The 13823-nt window shown below is 41.6% G+C and overlaps 1 protein-coding gene across 6 annotated transcripts in view; it reads right to left on the minus strand.

Annotated features, from left to right (window-relative positions):
* The window catches only part of ZMYND11 (zinc finger MYND-type containing 11), a 136721-nt gene extending 123384 nt beyond the window's left edge, over window positions 1-13337 (minus strand). For 5 of the 6 annotated variants that reach the window (XM_024742775.1, XM_024742770.1, XM_024742766.1 and 2 more), the window contains exon 1: window positions 13218-13337. The gene's annotated coding sequence lies outside the window, so the exon portion shown is untranslated. Of the gene's footprint in view, window positions 1-13116; window positions 13169-13217 lie in introns of those variants that run through there. The other variant, XM_024742768.1, reaches the window with a different exon arrangement.
* Between the last annotated feature and the right edge of the window lie 486 nt (window positions 13338-13823).

Here is a 13823-nt window from a genome sequence, read left to right on the forward strand (position 1 = left end):
ATTATTCGGATTCTGAATGCATGAGAATCATCAATAACTGTTTAAACCCTCAATTATCTATTTAATAGGTAGACAGCTCAAACAACGGCTTATATCTCACGCACGTTAATAAATCACAACACTCTTATACAGACAAGGTCTAGGTGCCTTCTCAGTCTGTACTGACCTCTCTTTTTTCCTAATACATTTACCTTTACAATTACCATCTCTTTAATTAATGAAATGAGACCGAAGTTTGCAACTGAACTTTTCCATTATTCGGATTCTGAATGCATGAGAATCATCAATAACTGTTTAAACCCTCAATTATCTGGCAGTCCATACAAGGATATTTTACTGCAACAAAGGAGCATATCCCACTTAACTACATCTACTTTACCATAATGAAAGAGCAAAAGAATAAAGAACTTAGAAATTACATAACCACTTTCTAGATTAAAGTAAATACACAGGACGGGTGAGAACATGTGGCACTCCTCCTGCACTAATGTCAAACATCCAGAACAGCAGGCATTTAGGCTGCAATGGCCTCTGGGCAGGACTGGGGAACACACATTCCTGTCTTGTTGTTCATACTGTCTTATTGAACTGTTATAATATACATCACAAAGCTTATAATATCTTTGACAGTGTATAAAGTATTACTTATGCCAGAAAATCTGAAATCTTATAATTATCTTACACACTGAAATGTGTACAGCAGACACAAGCAATAGCAGACACTGACGTCTGCAAATAAATCCAGCACTTCCTATAGCTAAGTTGCCAAATACTTATTTTAATACAATGTCTGTTTCTAAAGTAGTTTGAGTTTTAATTTGGGTAAAACATGTTTCCCATCATCTTGACAAGTACTGTCAAAAAAGTCTTCCCTGGTGGCGCAGTGGTTGAGAGTCTGCCTGCCGATGCAAGGGACAAGGGTTCGTGCCCCGGTCTGGGAAGATCCCACATGCCGCGGAGCGGCTGGGCCCGTGAGCCATGGCCGCTGAGCCTGCGCGTCCGGAGCCTGTGCTCCGCAACGGGAGAGGCCACGACAGTGAGAGCTCTGTGTACGAAAAAAAAAAAGTCTGGTCTCATTTCACATTTCTAATAGATAGTAATGACTGCCTAGGACAGACATTGTGTTAAGAATTTTGAGGCCAAGGAGCGAACTGTGGGAAGGAGCAGGAGGAGAGTGAGTCTCCAGGAAACTTTAAAAAAGAATATAATTATTAGTTGTGGTTTATGAAGGCATATTGTTTTCTGAAATAATCCCATCTCATAAGCATTAAAAATGGCCATGGCCATAACCACAGGTGGCACAGTACACAGGGACCGGATTACATAGTTTCATAAGCCAACCCTTTCATAAAGGATTTGAAACTTTAACCTAAGGGCAATGGAAGCCACTGAAGAATTCTCAGCAGAAGACAGTGATTAGACTCCCAGCAGCTATTTAGCCTGCACCAATCATGGTAATTCCATCTTATCAGCTGACATCAAGTCCAGCAAGTGCTATGTGACTCAATGAGGGAGAAGTGTGCTAGGGCTACTTTTAGGACCAATTCCTAGCCCTAAAAAAAGGCCTCTTCTCCCTCTAAATATCATTAGGTCTTAATATGATGCCCAAAACTGATGCAGCCTTCTTGCCGCCCTGAGGGGAACTAGCCTGAGAATAAAGCTGATGCTGAGGGCTGGACAAAGGAAAGATGGTCCTTTGAGCTGTTGCTTGTGTCACCTGGAGTCTTCCCTCTCTCTGGACTCCCAGTTAGATGAGAGAATAAGTTTGCATTAGCCAGTTTGAGTCAAGTTCTTCTGTAAGTTCCGGCTAAAAGCACCTTAGCTGATATAATACTTATTCCCATGTTGGTGGTAAGTGAAACCATGAGTCGGGATGAGACTCTGGAGGCAGGCAGGTAGTGAAGAAAGAAAGGAGTCCTAGGGCAGAGTGGGGAGCACCTCATGTTTCATTCTAGGCGGTAGAAGAGCAGCTGGTAAACAAGCAGCAGCCAAAGGTTCTAAAGAAAAGCAAAAGAGTGTGGCGTTACAAAAAAAAAAAGTGTTTCAAGAAGGGAATGGTCAACTGTGCCTCTCGGCTGCTGAAAGTCAAGTAGAATGGAGGGCTGAAAGGCTCAGGTGGACTCAGCAACTTGGCAGTCACAGCACCTCCCTGGAACAGCTTCAGTCGTCTGATAATGTAGAAGCTGGACTGGGAAGAAGTACAGAAACAAAAAGAAAGATGATTCTTTGGATGAGTGTTCAGAAAGGAGAAAGATTATATAGGGGAGAAAAGAAAACCAGAGCAGTGGATGTGGAGTTCTGAAAAGATTTCTGTTGTTTTTGTTTTGTTTGTTTTGTAATGGTGAGATGATGTCAGAGTATATCTAAATGAAAATCGAAGAGACCAAGTATAGAAGGGAATGCAAATGAGACAGGTAAGAGGTTTCAGAAGGGATGATCTACAGAGACACAGGTGAAGAGAATGACAGAAGGAGATGTGAGGGCAGGCATGTCTGCAGATCTGGAGTAAAGCAAGTTACTTACTTCCCACAGGAAGCCTTCCTTCTCTGGAAAAAGAGGCTAAACTCCTCTACAAGAGTAATGGGGGGTAGAGAGGTGTGAAGAAAGTGAAGAAAGTTTAGTAAGTCATTACTGAAAAGTGGACGGTGAACTGACCAGAGAAAGTCAGAGAGCCCAGATGACCATGTATGTTGGTTTCCAAGAACCTACATACAGTGTCATGAGCTCCGTAGTTTCCCTCTACCAGCATGCAGGTTGTTAGGGTAAATTCATCCAGAATTCAGGTTTTGTCTATACATTGTAGGCACTGAAAAGATAAACGGGCACTCTTTTGTCTACCTACATGCACTATGTGACCTACTATATGTACACCACTGTACTAGGTATTATAAAGAAATTTTAAGTTAGTGTTCTCAGGTCAAGGAACTGGGAAGACAAGATAATTATAGGAAGGTAAGATAAATATAAGATGATTATAAAAGGCAACAGAATAAGAACTAGTTGAGGCAAACTTTAAATGCTGTAAGGGGACAGATCACTGTGGGATAGCAATAAGATGGAGAAGATGAAACTGATAGAGATCTCAAATGCCAACAAATTTTAAATTAAATTTTAAGCTAACTTCAGCACTGGGGGCAGAATGCGGAGGGGAAAGGAGGATACCTGAGCAAAAGTTATAAAGTATTATTAATATAAAAGTACTACTTGTGCATTAAAGAAAACACTTATTGAAAGAATAAACATAATTGGCTGAAGTAAAAGTTTTACTTAGGGGAACAGGAGATAAGACTAGAAAATTAGACTACGAACAGACTCCAAAATATCCTGATGACAGGATCATAAGCTCTGGGAGAAGGAAAATGAATGAGGAGAGGTTTACAATTGTCTCCGAATACTGCCTATTAGCAGATTTCAGGCCACAGTGCAGGGAAAGAAAACAGGAACAGAGCCTGTGGTCTCCCTGAGTTGAGGAGACAGAGCAGACTGCAGTGACCAGTTTTCAGCTCAGCATTTCATTTCGTAGAATTCAAATTTTTTAGTCAATTACTTTCCCTATGAATCAGATGTCAGATCCTCTTCCCTCCCTATTATTATAATATTTAGAACCATTCTATGAAATAGTACCTCTACTTAGGAACAAAGAGTATATAAAATAATTTGTAATAGTATACCCATCTAACATTTTCCACTCTATTCTGCAAGGTCCAATTTTATAGGAATATTCTATTTAAAAATGCAGTTCTGACAAGAGCAACCAATATAATTCTTGAACATATCTGGTAATCTAAAACTGAGAAATTTATGTTTATTTAAGACAATCTGACTTAACACACTTTAAAATAGACAAAAGCGAGAGGACTGATGCCAATGGGACACGGCCTGCAGAGGAGGCTATGGCATCCGGCTGGAAGAGTGAACGACCTGCTCAGAACTTGAAGACCAACAGTCAGCTCCAGGCCAAATGAGGCTTCTCCAGGCCACTCCTCCTCCTCTAAAGCCCTGACTTCTGAAGACTGATGGATTCTGCACTAGAGAGGAAGGAAGAGAAACCCGTGCAAATTCTCAGGCTCTCCACAGGTCCTCAGGAAGCCCACTGGGAAGCCTCAGCATGCTGAGGGAGAAGTGCAAGAACAGGAGAGAACACAGATACTGGCCATCAGCGACTGGAGGGACAGTGAATCTCATAGCTCACAGGCTTCTTCCCTCAGAATCTTCTGGTACTCAGCTTAGACAATGAATCTGCTCCTGCTCTGGCCCTATCTCTGGGGAACAACCTGTAAGTGGAAATGACACCCCCAATCTGTACGAACATCAAGGATCACCTGAAATCCAGACAAAAGCCAAGGATACCCAGGTTGCTAAACAGCAGTGCCAGGAAAACCTCCTCAGATGGTCCCACTATCGCCTGCAGGCACAACTTCACCATGGCTGGCATAATCACCCAGGGAAAGACATCCAAGTGCTTCTGATGCCTGTCAGGGTCACAAGCTTACTCCACAACCTGCAGGAACACTTGGCCGCTGCTCAAACTACAGGAAATCTCAGAGACACTGAACTGGGTGGCAGCCTACCCCCGGACATCACTTGCCTCAGACACAATGCAGGACCATTAGGAAACACCAACAAACCCCACCTTTGCTATCCACCTTCCCTGACCATCAGCAGAGTAACAATACCAGAGCACTTCTGAGGAACCTGAAAAGACTTTAGGTTTTCTTCTGGGATATATTTATTTTTCAGGCTATTTTGATTATCCTGTGTAGGAAACTTCAAGAATAAGATTCCTGAAAAATAATTTCTGAGACAGAGAGCTGAAGGTTGTAGAGTACATCATTTTCTATAAACCATTACAAAAAGAACTTTCTGGAAGTCGTCACATATACTTGGCCTACTTAAAAAAATAAAAATTTGTAACTTTAAAAGTTAAAAAAAATCCCAACTGGGCTTCCCTGCTGGCGCAGTGGTTGAGAGTCCGCCTGCTGATGCAGGGGACACAGGCTCGTGCCCCGGTCTGGGAAGATCCCACATGCCGCGAAGCGGCTGGGCCCGTGAGCCATGGCCGCTGAGCCTGCGCGTCCGGAGCCGGGAGAGGCCACAGCAGTGAGAGGCCCGCGTACCACAAAAAGAAAAAAAAGAAAAAAAATCCCAACTGGAACTTTAAAATAGAGCCCAGACCCATCCCCAGAGATTCTGACTTAATGTTTTTGTTAAGAAAAAAAGTAGGGCTTCCCTGGTGGCACAGTGGTTGAGAGTCCACCGGCCAATGCAGGGGACGCAGGTTCGTGCCCCGGTCTGGGAAGATCATGCCGCGGAGCGGCTGGGCCCGCGAGCCATGGCCGCTGCGCCTGCGCATCGTAGCCTGTGCTCTGCAACGGGAGAGGCCACAACAGTGAGAGGCCCGCGTACCGCAAAAAAAAAAAAGTAATTCAGATGCTCAGTCATGACTGAGAACCAGTGTACCATCAAGAGCTTCCCATGTGTCATCCAAAATCCCAAAGAATTTATTTAAAAGAATAAGATGCAAGTACTACTTCAAGGCTTACAACAGTATGTTTTTCGTTAGCATTTGTTTAAAATACGCAAATGAATCAAGAGAAAGTCTAACTTTAAACTGGATTGGTGGTTGTTCAGCTTTTAATTCACTCGGAAATAACTGAGACTAAAGCTAGGTTTATTTTAATAATCATAAGAAAATAAAATTTAACTTTCAAATTACTCAAGTGGAAGTTTCTTAACTAAAACAATCTAACACGAATACTCATCACAATCGAGAGGCTTCTTCAGTACTGTATGTGTAGAAAATATATGTGCAGAAAAAGAAAATATGTTATTTCAAAATAAATGATCAGGTATTTTGACATTACACTAAGTGTGGCATTTTTAAACATAAAAGAAATGTTAAATTATAAGTGCAGTAGAAAAATAAACCACTTTAAACTTTATATCCTCTATAATTTAAAAAGATAACATCTCTAATAGTAAATAAAATGCCCCAAAACCTTGTAAATATGGTATCAATGGCAAGCCCAAATAAAGCAATCTCACTTGTTCCTACCACAAGTACTGGCCAGCTTAAGTATATATATTCAATACTAATTTGAGAAGGGCTCCATGTCAAAACTCAGTTGAAAATTAAGAACTTGATCTCCCTAACAGCATTTTTCAGATACAGTTTTGAGACAGAAAAGCAATCAACAAGCAGATAAATCAAGAATCTACAAAAAAAATAAAGCGTTCATAATAGCTTTCAAGCTGAGATACTTTAGCCTTTATTAAAAGACTATTTCTTTTTAAAAAAATCTTTCTATAACTATTAAATATGGGAAAACCTTAAGTAATATCCCCGCTGATGGGCATCAACACAATCTGAACCTGGGCATGCTACAACTCAGTTGATCTATGTCTCACTTCACCATATGCTCCACACTATTTTATTTTAGACAATAAACACCTACTGACTCCTGAAGCCTCGACACTTAGAGTAACTTTCAAGAAATTAGCTATTTCAATCCAAAGTGAACTTACCCAACAGAGGGAATACTAAAAGATTCCTCAAGACAATGACTGCCCCTTCTCATGCAGCACAAAAACTTTAGTGGTAAAGTTAATTTCAAATATTTTCAAACATTTCTCTCCTATACATAAGTATTAAAATGGTTGTAAGTTTCCCCACACACACCCTGTGGCAAGTTATCTTCATAATGTGAGTTGCTAATAGTTACAGCAAGAAAATGAGCCAATTATTTATGCTTGTTCTTAGGTTACAAGCTGTCATTACCAGTGAAACTGGAATTAACCAGAATTTTATGTATGGGATGTTCTGATTACCAGGAGGTTTCTAATATTCCTTTCTTTCCATCTCCTACTTTTGAAAGAAGAGTGAGCATAGTTTCACGTTCCTTTACTATTCCATACTTTTGCAGACATAAATGTATACTTGTAAGATGACAGTGTATGAGTACAAAGATCCAAGAAGTTGGTGAGTTTTAGGGAGACAGAGCAGCCAAGTGCAGTATAGGGGTACTTCCCTGGTGGCGCAGTGCTTAAGAATCCGCCTGCCAATGCAGGGGACACGGGTTCGAAACCTGGTCCCGGAAGATCCCACATGCCATGGAGCAACTAAGCCCACGCGCCACAACTACTGAGCCTGCGCTCTAGAATCTGCAAGCCACAACTAATGAGCCCGCGTGCCACAACTACTGAAGTCCTCACACGTAGAGCCCGTGCTCTGCAACAAAGAGAAGCCACCGCAATGAGAAGCCCGCGCACTACAACAAAGGGCAGCCCACGTTCACCACAATGAGAGAAAGCCCGGCGCAGCAACGAAGACCCAAGGAAGGAAAGAAGGGAAGGAGGAAGTAAATAAATAAATAAATATATATATATTTTTTTTAATGGAGTATAGGTTTGCTAGTCATAGACGTGAATTCAAATACCCCTTTGATCATGTGTTCTGTGTGACCCCAGGCACTAGTAATGTAACTCTTCCAAGTCTCTTCTCTATTATAAGTTATGTAATACTTATAACTGTGCTGTATAATATTGTAATTTATCATATAATCATACTATAATAAATACTTCCCTCATTATGCTACTGTGAGAACTAAAAGGAGTATGTAAAATGCCTAGGATAGTAGGTGCTCAATGACAGCTTCCTTTACAAACAATGGTGCTGCCACAAGCAATACCTTTACAATGAAAAACAGCTTTCTAAAAACTGCTTACAAAGACTTCTAAAGGGACATAATGTGTGTACATAATCAAAGTACAATGTATTTATGACAGATTATCTTGCAATACACCACAGTATCTTCCTCATTTTTAAAATATAGCATTTTAAATCCCAATTGTGAAAGTTGGTATTAAGTAACAAGCTCTCAAAACAAATCCATTTCTAACTGTTTGTATGTATCTTTCTTTTGTTTACACGATAAATGCTTGGATAGGAAAGAAGAGTCTTCCTTCTTTAAATTCTATTTTAAGTTTACTTAGCACACAAACAGGTCAAATTAGGAAAAAATATTAAAGATTTTAAGTGGGACTATCTTTCATTTAAATGCTTAGATAGTATCAGGAGAACAAAAAAAAAGAATTACTAATCATAACAAAGTTGTTTTTAAAAATCCTCAAGTGGAGGCTTCCCTGGTGGTGCAGTGGTTGAGAATCCGCCTGCCAATGCAGGGGACACGGGTTCAAGCCCAGGTCCGGGAAGATGCCACGTGCCGCAGAGCAACTAAGCCCGTGCGCCACAACTACTGAGCCTGCGCTTTAGAGCCCGTGAGTCACAACTACTGAGCCCACGTGCTGCCAACTACTGAAGCCTGTGCGCTCTAGTGCCCGTGCTCTGTGAAAAGAAGCCACAATGAGAAGCCCGCGCACTGCAACGAAGAGTAGCCCCCACTCGCTGCAACTAGAGAAAGCCCACGTGCAGCAACCAAGACTCAACGCAGCCAAAAATTAAATAAAAAAATTTTTTAATCCTCAAGTAGTTAATAAAGTCACGAAGTTACAAATTAGAATGAATTTGAAATCAGTGTTGACTTCAAAAGTAATCTCAGCTCAAATACAATGTACCTTAACTCACAAACACTGCTCCAGGGCACCTGTACTTAATTTCTTGTTACACTTCATTGCACTTGCTTCAGTAACTGTGTTATCCAGCGTCTAGCACACAGCAGTTTCAATAAATAACTATGAATGAACTCAAGATATTAAAACATAGTCTACCTATTACAAGAAAATACAATATATTTTAATGTGCTCTTATGAAACATTATGAACTATAAAAGCACTTTTTAAAACAAAACTAGTTTACTATATTTAAATATTACTGTTTACAAAATTAAAACACTATGTATAAATTTTCAGCAACACACATTTTTCCAACTACTATATAAGAGTACAAGGTAATCTACTCAATATATTCCTCTCATCTCGGAAGAATAGATGAGTCCATGTGATCCCTTAAAAATGCTGATATGGGGCTTCCCTGGTGGCGCAGTGGTTGAGAGTCCGCCTGCCGATGCAGGGGACACGGGTTCGCGCCCCGGTCCGGGAAGATCCCACATGCCGCAGAGCGGCTGGGCCCGTGAGCCATGGCCGCTGAGCCTGTGCGTCCGGAGCCTGTGTTCCGCAATGGGAGAGGCCACAACAGTGAGAGGCGCGCATACCGCAAAAAAGAAAAAAAATGCTGATATGACAGTATTCCATTACCTTTGTCATTTCTATTAATCTCTTTGTCTATTTCTTTAATTTCACATGAAGTTAGGCACATGATTAGCCATTATGTATTGATGAATAGAAAACAAACCCCCAAAATACAATGAAAGATGTCTAAATATTTACTAGTTGAACATAAATTAGATTTGTAAAATTGAGTTGAATACCTAAGCCTAACAATTTGCCAAATTTCCCTACTAAATATGTAATGGTCTCTACAAATATTTTAATTTCCAAATATTTTTTAAATTTTGCATACTGTTTATTTGCATTTGCAAGTAATTTGATAGCAAATATTGTACAGCATTTTCACAATACAAACTACAGGCATACCTCATTTTATTGCACTTCACCTTACAGGCCTTCACAAATACTGTTTTCACAAACTGAAGGTTTGTGGCAACCCTGCATTGAGCAAGTCTAGTGGTGCCATTTTTCCAACAGCATTTGCTCACTTTGTGTTTCTGTGTCACATTCTGGTAATTCTTGCAACTTAAATTCTTAAGTTTTTTCATTATTACTGTATTTGTTATGGTGATCTGTAATCAGTGATCTTTGATGTGACTGCTAAAGCTCACTAAAGGCTCAGATGTTGGTTAGCATTTTTTAACAATAAAGTATTTTTTAATTAAGGTATGTACACTGGTTTTTGGACATAATGCTACTGCACACTTAACAGACTACAGGATAGTGTATATATAACTTGTATATGCATTGGGAAACCAAAAAACTCACATGACTTGCTTTATTGTGATATCTCCTTTACTGCGGTGGTCTGGAGCAGAACCCATGGTATCTCTGAGGTATGCCTGTAAATAGCTTTCCAAGAATTTTCTAAGCAGAAAATCAGTAATAGGCACACACACACACAAAAAGATCTTTCCTTAAGGCAGCACATATGTTTAAAATACTACATGTGAGATATTACATCATACTGCTGCGTACTTAGATTTCAATTTGTATCTCCCTTCCATTATGTTCATTTCTATCATTTCACCTCTTATCACAGAGATTCTCAAGCCTGTATGTTATATGGATCATATTCTCTCAAAAAACTACTACTGATGGTTCATTCACTGCTTATTATAGAGTATGTATGTGTGTTGAGGGGTGTGGGTGTGCTACAAGGAGGTGGGACTTAACACAATTAAAAGGAAGACTGCTATGCTTTTAAGATGATCATGTGTATGATTTTTAGAAGTGGGATAGTGTATGTAAAGAACTTTGCACAATGGCTGACACTTGGTAAACATACAATATATGATGCCTATTTTCACCATGGTACTCATTTATGTTATAAACTTGTGGATACAAAAACATTTCAAAAATCAAGACCAAAGGAAGACAGACCACTGATGATACGGAGGACCTTCAGACCACTATTGATCTTCACAGAATCACTGTACGAAAGCAGATTTACATTGTTTTGAAATGTTGACAATGCCACTGAAACAAAGTAACTGAAAGTCTTCATGTAAGAGATACAAATAGCAATTAAACTCCTTGTTTTTCAGATGGGTAAATTGAGACCAGGCATGGCAAGTTTAAATAATTTGCCCAAGATCACTCTGCTAGTAATGACAGAGGTGAGATTCAGACCCAAGTCACCTGGCCTCAAACTCATGTTGCTATACTACCTCCAATCAAATTACAAAAATCGAATCAACCTGTAAAAAATTCAACGTTAAGTCCAAGTTAAGGTTTTCAAACAGTGAAACTTTTTTTTTTTTCTTTAAGTCAGACTCTTCTCCTTAACATTTTCTCCTTTATTCCAGATACAGCCTCTTGGCTTAAATTTTTTCTATGGAGAATTCAATTAAACTATGGTAGGGGTAGGTAAACAAAATCTGATACCAGAGGTTTAGGGCTTTAAGCAACAGGAGGACATTATTTGATACTTTATTACAAATGTTACAATTCTTAATTAGCTTCAATCAGTGTCTCAATTTAGGTATGCCAAAGGGTATGAATGTCTGTTATGCACTACCTGAACAACCCTTAAAGGAAAAGTGGATACTGTTACAAAAAGGTGAGAGTTCAAAAAAACACAGGTCAATTCACAGAAACATGCAAGATGCCATACACTCAAAGTATCAACGTAATGATATCCTAAGAACAATGCATATGAACTAAGGAGATAATTTTAACATTTTAATTCATCTTTCTTTGTAAAGCTGGGAGCACTTACATGTTTATTTAACCACCTTGCAACAGGTAACTGAAAAAATAAACTGCCCAATTACAAAATGTAAAAGGGAGATTCCATTTTCATATGAACAACATCTAAGGGGAAACATATGAACAACATCTACAGGGAAAAAGTACCACAATAGAGATCCTCTGTTAATCATGCATGGAGTTAAGCAAGAAAAATATTTTATTGATTATGTCATAATCACAGACCATATTTTCTGACCTCTGATTCTCTAACTTGGCCATCTTATAAAGAAGAGTCCACCAAAATAATGACTAATCAACGCTAAAGACAAAGAAAATAACATGCCTGTACAAAATTCATATTTTATCTCCTGCTTGTACAAGTTAGAATTCAGAGAAGTCACAAAGGTGACCCTGCTTACCAGAAAACACTCAAACTTTTAAAGGACAACCAAGACTATCTCTCTGCTAACTTCAAACCATTAATTAGAATCAATGACCCAAAAGCCTGAAAAGGTTATGCATCCCATAATTACTAAGGTACAACCACTACATTTCTCCGTTTAAAAGAAAAACGTTTTACTTTCTGCTCTTAAACAGACTAAATTATTTTTAAGCAGTCTCCTTTCCACAGGACACTGCTTACTGTAGGATGCAGAACACCTGGGTGAGGCAGACCAGAGGACCCAGGACCTAAACCTCAGTAAGCCCTATGGGCCTCTAAAAACCTGACCCAAGCGGGCCCCTCCAACCTTCAGGCACCCATCCCTCAACAGGGTACCTGCTTTGAGTTCACAGGACGCCGGATACTATGTACACACCCCACAAGCGCACAGGAAGCACCATGAACACACAGTATGTAACACCGGGTATGACATGCCCACACCGGGACCCATGTGGACCCGTATATAACACCAGGCACCACAGACAAACTAGGTACCATGCACACACCATATGTGACACCAGCAACCATGCCCACACCAGGTATGATATCCCCACCACACATAACACCAAGTACCAGGTGCACACCGAGCACCAGAAACACAACGGGTATCACGCATGCTCCCACAGTATACAACACCAGGCACACATTCGGGAACACGGACACACCAGGCAGCATGGACACACTAGGAATCATGCCCCACCACATACCAGGTGCACACTGGGCAACACCGACACACAGCATATAACACCAGGCGCCACGGACACACCGGGCACCATGACCACACGGTATGTTAACACCGACCACCATGGACACATTGGGTATCACACCCCCACCGTACATAACACCGGGCACCACGGACACACCGTGAGCGCCTCCAGCGCTGAGCCAGAAAGGCGTAAGGGGACAGTCCACGCGGAAGTTGGGGGTCCCAGGCCGGCTGCTGCGCCCCAGCTTAGCTCCCCTCCGGACGCCCGGCGGGATGGGTGGCGGACACTTAGGCGGTCCTGGGGGCCCGGGAGGATCTGCAGAGGAGGCGGAGGCCTCGCTGCCGCCCGTTACCAGCCCCGGGGACCAGGCCTCGCCTGGGCCCTTGGGGACCACCCTGCCCAGCCGCGGCCTTCGCTCCCAACAACTAGCCGTCAAGGCAGACGCCCGCCCCCCACCCGCCCCCAAACTCACAGGGCCGCGTCCCGGCGGACCCCGAGCCGAACCGCTGGCCCCGAGGCCTGGGCGCGCGGGAAAAAATGGGCCCGGGCTCCCTCCCGGCCCGGCCCGCCGTGCACGCCCACACCCACCTTCCCGCCGTCCTGTGCTCCGCGCCTCTCCCCAAATTTGAGCATATTCTTACATATCCACACATGCACTTCATATCAACACACACGTGAAAGCTACGTACGTGCGGGCACGCGGGAGCCGGGAGCGGAGCGCACAAAGATCCGGCACCCGCAGCATCGTCAGCTCGGACCCGCGGCTGCGGGTACTGCCCGGCCGACGCCTGCTTTCGTGTGCCTCGTACCTGCCTAGATTCACCGTCGGAACGGCAGAGTCTTGGAGGAGCATTAATTCTTTAATTGGCAAGATCGGTAAAATGGTGTTAATACCTTTTAAAATCTGTCAGCGAAACAAATTGCGGGAATATGCTGAATTCCTCATGCTGAATTCCTCATTCCATATGTGCACAAACAGGACTTCAGAAAGAACGGGACCACCCATTACCGTTTTGGCAAAAACACTACCAATTTGTGTAAGGAGAAGGTTATCTTTCTTAGTTTGTAATTCTAGATCTAAGGAGAAGATCCTCATATGTGGATTAAGAAAGTCTCAGAGATAAGCATACTTAATTGATCCACATATTTTCTCTAATGACCTTTGTCCATAGGAGTTTAGAAGGAAGACCTATCAGCCAAAACTTCCTACTCTGATTCTCTTTGGACATATATACCTGAAAATCACCGGAAGACACTTGTCCAAGAAATTTGGGGATTCTAATCCAATTCAACAA

This window comes from Neophocaena asiaeorientalis, unplaced genomic scaffold (genome assembly GCF_003031525.2).
Source record: "Neophocaena asiaeorientalis asiaeorientalis breed wild unplaced genomic scaffold, Neophocaena_asiaeorientalis_V1.1 scaffold155, whole genome shotgun sequence".
NCBI classification, from domain to species: Eukaryota; Metazoa; Chordata; class Mammalia; order Artiodactyla; family Phocoenidae; genus Neophocaena; species Neophocaena asiaeorientalis.